Here is a 6234-nt window from a genome sequence, read left to right as displayed (position 1 = left end):
TGTATAGTGGTGGTTTATTTAATACATTAAGAAACTTGCAAAAAGGGGTGCCGGGTGGCTCAGTAGGTTAAGCGTCTCCCTTTGGCTCAGGTCATGATCCCAGTGTCCTGGGATGGAGCCCCGAGTTGGGCTCTCAGCTCTATGGAGAGCCTGCTTCTCCTTCTGCCGTCTACTCCCCCTGCTTGTGCTCACTCTCTCTGACAAATAAATAAGTAAAATCTAAAAAAAAAAAGAAAGAAAGAAAAAGAAAGAAAGAAAGAAAAGAAGAGAAAAGGAAAGAAAAGAAAAGAAATTTGCAAATGATTTTCCAGACTGGCTGTACCATTTCAAAATCCCACCAGGAATGTATGAGTGATTCAACCTTCCATGTCTTCACCAATATTTGGTGTTGTCACCATTTTTATTTCGTTGTTCTGATAGGTATATACTGATAGTTGATAGTTTAAACGTGCATTTCCCTCATAGCTAATGATATTGAATATCTTCTCATGTGCTTTTTTATTATCCAAATATTCTCTTTGGTGAATGTTTCTTCATGTCTTTCCCATTTTCTAACTGAAGTATTTGGGTTTTATACTGTTAAATATTATGAGTTCTTTATTCATTCTACATACTAGTCCTGTGTCAGGTATGTGGTTTACTAGAGTTGCTTTTACTCTGTAACATGGCTCTTCATTCTCTTAGTTGTTTTTTTTTTTAACCTCCAGAACAAAAGGTTTTCATTTTAAAGTAGTTCAACTTTATCAATTTTTCCTTTTAGAGATTGTGCTTTTGCTGCTACATGTAAGAACTTTCTATCTAATCCTGGATTCCAAGGATTAGATACATTGTTTTCTCTTACATTGTTTCCAAAAATTTCATAGCTTTTATGTTTGACATTTAAGACCATGATCCGTTTTGAGTTAATTTTTGTATAAGCTGTAAAACTTGGATTGAGGCTCTTTTTTTTTTTTTTTTTTTTTTTGCCTGTGGATGTTCAGCTGCCCTGGCCTCTCCCCTTATTTAGATCCTCTTTGATTTCTTTCACCAGTGTTTTGTAGTTTTCAGCATACAAGTCTTATACATGTTTTAAGGGATTTACCCCATGTATTTCATTTTTGAGTGGCTGTAAATGGTATTGTATTTTTAATTTTAACACCTATATTCACTACAAGTATATGGAAACAATCAATTTCGTATGTTTATATTGTATTCTGCAATCTTACTTACGTGTTCTAGAAGTTTTGGTAGATTCCTTGGGACTTTCTTACAGAGACAGTCATATCGTCTGTAAACAAGAATAGTTTTTTATCTTCCTTTCTGATCTGTATGCCCTTTATTTTCCTTTTTTTTGCAGTATGAAATTGGCTGAAGTCTTCAGCATTTTGTTGAATAAAAACAGAAGAGCAGGGAGAGCAGACATTCTTATTTTGTTCCCAGCGTCAGTAGGAAAGACATGTTTCACATTAACTACGATGTTAGTGGAAGTTTTTTTGGTAAATGTTCTTTATGAAATTGAGGAACTTTCTATTTCTATTATCCAGAGTAATTTTCATGAGTGACTGCTAATTTTTTTAATTAATTAATTTTGAGAGAGAGTGAGCCAGACAGAGCAGTGTGGAGGATCAGAGGGAGAGATAGAATATTTTTTAATTTTTTATTTTTTAGAGAGAGAGTGAGTGAGCGGGGTGAGGGGTTGGGACGAGCAGGGGGAGAGGGAGAGAGAGAATCTTAAACGGGCCCCATGCCCAATGTGGAGCCCTCTTTGGGACCTGACCTCCTGACCCTGGGATCATGACATGAGCCAAATCAAGAGTCAGATGCCTAACCAACCTAGCCACCAGGAGCGCCTGCAATTAAAATAAGTTATTCACTTTTTTGATAGAGACTGGGGCAGAGGGAGAGCAAGAATCATTTATTTTTATTTTTTAGAGAGAAAGTGAGAGCGCTGTGGGGTATGGAGGATGGCAGAGGGAGAGACTCTTAAGCAGGGTCCCTGCTGAGCGTGAAGCCTGAAGCAGGGCTCGATCTCATGATGCTGGGATCATGACCTGAGCCAAAACCAAGCATCTGACACAAACCACTGAGCCACCCAGATGCCCTGTAACTGCTGAATTTTGTCAAGTGTCTCCTCTGCATCAGTTAATGAATGGTCTATAATTCAAAGTCCTACTGTTAATGAGGAAGAGAGCTGAGTAAGTTCCAGTCTTCAGGATATGCCTCTGGAATAAAGCCAACTGGGTTTACCTTCACGTAGGGAGAGAAGACACTGGCCAGAAAACGTTGAATTGACGTTGCTATTTTTCAAGAACTCCCCTGCTATGGACTGAGAAATACGGACAGGGTAGAAAGGGTAGAAACTGTTTAGCTAATATTTTTACCAAAGTCTGCCAAACTTGTATCCTTCAGGATTTGCTTTGGCAAGTTTGCGGAGGCAGCAGAGTGGCTGAGGGTAGAGAGGGGGCGAGGAGGGCCAGACTGCCTGACTCTCCATGGCGGTTTGCTAACAAAGTGGCGAGTATTTTGGATTCCTTTTAACCTGACTCTCAATCTCGTTCTATGTTCTCTGTTCAAATAAAAATTCCATTAACTAAGAGAATTGTTGTCTAAATAAAGACTTCAGAATCTAACCCATAAAAGGCTCTCTGTTTACTTAGAAATTTCTGTGCTCAGAAAAGATTACTCAACTTCTTAATTTCAAGATTTTTATCTCTCTTTTTTCCAACCTATGATCATCTCCCTGTGGTCTGGAATCACGATTTATTTTTTTTTAAGCCATATGACATAAACATTCAGATTTTTATGGAAAATGGAAAACATCCTCTTTGAACAAGCAAAGCCTGTCTCTTAAGCTGAAATTCAACCCTTCACCTATTTAACTAAATGAAGACTGTCTCTTGAGACAAAGTTTGTGAAGTTAGAGGATAAAAGGCTTTAGAAAAGAAGAGTGGGTACTAGTTTCTAATAGGAGTAGTCCCACTTCCTACTCCTCGTCAGGACTTTTTATTTTAAACTTTGCTGAGTTTCTGCATTCAAGATGTTTATTGGGATACAAATTGGTAAGTTTGCATGGAATTTACAAACTGTTGTGTGAAGACAGGGCTGAAGGGATCTTAGGGAAGGCCGGCTACCTGGGCGAAGGTCTTCCTGCTCTAACACTTACCCTGTTGCCTAAGAGAAACACATCTCGTGCTGAAGTGCACTGGGGGCTGCAATGGTCTTTGTTTTCTTCCAACTATAAAGTCGAATCACGTGGAGGGATGCAAGGGAAGGAAAGAAGATAAACATCAGGACCTAATCTCTCAGCAGAAGTTGAGATAAATGGCTCGGACTCTTGAATGGAGAGCCCTCATTTGTCCCAAGCTTCCTGATTTCCCTCCCGGTCCTCACTGTGAGGTGTTCGCGGATGCTCTACTCTCCCCCCATCCACAGCAGATGCCTGTTCTTTGTAACCCTCAGCCCTCGGGGCTGAGTACATGAGAGTCATGTGGGCATGCCGAAGCATGGGGCCAATTCTCCTTAAAAGTTGTTTTATGTTTTCAGCTTCCAAGAATACTTTCCAGAGATCCCAAGGGATCACCTCCACTTCCCCAAGAGCTCACATTAGCATTAAGACAGCATCCTGGATGTCCAAGCAGGAAATATCACAGACTGTCTAGTCTAGCCTGCTCCTTGTAGACAGGAGTAAACTAAAGCCAAGGCGGGTGGGTGGGGGGTGACTTTTACCAGGTCACTAGACCCAGTACTCCTTGATCTCTGGGCAGGGTCTCCCCCCCATCCCAATATCACAAGGGCATAAAACTTGAGGGCAGGGTTGGGCTGTGCTAAGGACTGGTCAGTTCTTCTTTCTCTTCCTCTCAGCTTTCTCAGCTCTGACCAATTGGTTTGAAGCTCTCAGTGGTCAAAGCCTAAATGTCTAAAGGTTAGTTTCAGCCTCAGTATTGGGAGATCCTGCAGCCCGGTACTCTGGGCTCCCTCCACCTATAATGGCACCCTCTGATGCCTGTTGTCCTCTCCTTGTTAATTCTTTGCTCTCCAAGCAATCTCTCCAGCTCTTTCCCCTGGGTTCTAGGCTCAGATGGAGGATCCGGGGCGGGGGTGGGGGGGGGGAAGGCACTGGAGCATGTTAGCTGAGCCTGAAACTCAGCTGCCAGGTCGGATTTCAACACTCAAGTCAATAATTGTGTCTGTTACAAGTGAGTGGAGGGCCCTCCGCCCTTAGCTTGGGGGCTCTGGATGATAGCTATTACAGACATGCATATCTCCAGGAGGATGTTCCCAGGAGGATGCATATCTACAGGGACTCTGGCTGGGAAGAAAGGAGCCTCCAAGTTTCCCTCCCTCCCCTCCTCACTCAGGCAAATGGCCCAAGGTTCTGGGCTGCAGGTGGGACTGTGATGACAGCAAAGCTTAGAACTCTCCTCTAGTGCCTGCATTTGACTGTTGCCTCCATCTCCGTTGCACACCAAGTTAGAGAGCGTGGAAATGAGCAACTGGTCAGCAATGGGCTCTTTTTTTTTTTTTTTAAGATACTATTTATTTGAGAGAGAGCACGCTAGAGAGACAGAGCATGCACGAGGGCAAGCATGCACAAGCATGGGGTGGGGGGTGGGGTGGGGGGGGAAGCAGAGGGAAAGGGAGAAGCAGACTCCGGAAGGGCGGAGAGCCCAGAGCAGGACTCTGGCTCCATTTCAGGACTCTTCGATTCTGACCTGAGCCGAAGGCAGACAATTAACTGACTTAGTCACTCAGGCTCCCCTCAATGATGGGTTGATGGGTTCTTTAAAGCCTGGGGATGAAGGAGACCCACCATACCTCTTCTCTCTACACTGAATGTGTTTGGTAAAAACAAAATAAAAACTATGCAGTTACCTACCTTGTGCCCTACACCACACACAACATAGGAAACAAAAATGGGATTTCAAGTGTGTTGGGAACCAAGGCTCAAATAAATACATTTCTTTGCTTCACAGCTTAGTGGGCTTTATGTGAGATTATCAACTAATAATCTCTGCCACTGGAGTAAACATGTTTCCTGGGGACACGATTAGGAAACAGCTGTCCTAAAGCTGTCTTAAGAACTGATTCGAGGAAGTATGCAAACGTTCTTCAAGGACTACTTTTTTAAAACTATGCATGTGTATTGCAGGCAACTAGAACTTGAAAATAAGGTTGCCCCTTGAAACTTACACTATATCAAGAAATAGGGAATTGGAAGCAGAATTAGGGAATGTGGAGAAGGTCTGATTAAAACATTGGCATATCTAAAGAAGAAATGGAAATTAGAGCAAGGCCAATTTAGCAGGCAAGTGTGACCATAATCACACTTTATGTGAGATTATCAACTAATAATCTCTGCCACTGGAGGAGGGTGTTGCCTGCATAGTCCAGTTGTTTGGTGCTGGTGGCAGAAATACCCACATGCAGGTGACAAAGTCTCTCTCCTTGACCCAACCGAAGTCAGGTCCTCCTTTTCCAAGGAGGTCTCATCCTCGAGCTCTCTACTACCTGCTAAGTCAGTTTAGAGAGAACCCTGTACCATACTGGAACACCATTTGATATGTGATCAAGTTTCTCATCCTCCACCTTTGATGTGCCAGTCTTGACCTGTATTTAGCAGGAATCCTGTGGAGTGAACTTAGCAAGAATCCCCCTATCCTTGATGTCTCCTCTTAACAATTTTCCATCTGTTTGTTGACTGGAAATCCCCAGGTATCTTCGCTGTATTCAGAGTGAAGCCCGATCTCTCTCCCTAGTTGCCATAGTCTTAACCCCTGTCGCAATATTCCCAAATAAAGTCTTCCTTACTGTTCAAATAAGTGTCAGAATATTTTTTTTGTTTTGTTTTGTTTTTACTTTAACGGGGGTGAAGGATGGGAAGGATCCAGTACTCCTACTTGCTGCCTTCAAACATTAGAACCAGTAAAAGGATCAATCAGCCTTGTTTTTCTTTCATGCTTGTCTAACTACCTCGGGTGGTCCCTACCTTCCAAAGTTGCTCTCAGGATGAAGAAAATTCCCATCACCATTTTATAGTTCTTGGTATTAATAAATGGGCATTGATGCTGGTTTATATATTTCTGTGATTAAGTTAAGCACAGAGCGGTATTTCCAAGTTCAAGCACATTGACAACAGTCAAGTTTCTAGGGCTGCAAAAGAGACAACCAGAAGGTGAGATCTGGCCACAGTAAGCTACAGCAGGAATCCATGCTAGAGCTGAGATGGCACAGCTACCTAATGAACACCAGCCACCA

The sequence above is a fragment of the Mustela putorius genome, unplaced genomic scaffold (genome assembly GCF_011764305.1).
Source record: "Mustela putorius furo isolate JIRA1106 unplaced genomic scaffold, ASM1176430v1.1 tig00003983_pilon_pilon_pilon, whole genome shotgun sequence".
In the NCBI taxonomy this organism is placed as follows: Eukaryota; Metazoa; Chordata; class Mammalia; order Carnivora; family Mustelidae; genus Mustela; species Mustela putorius.
The sequence above is the reverse complement of the archived record's forward strand: the minus strand, read 5'-3'. Positions refer to the sequence as shown.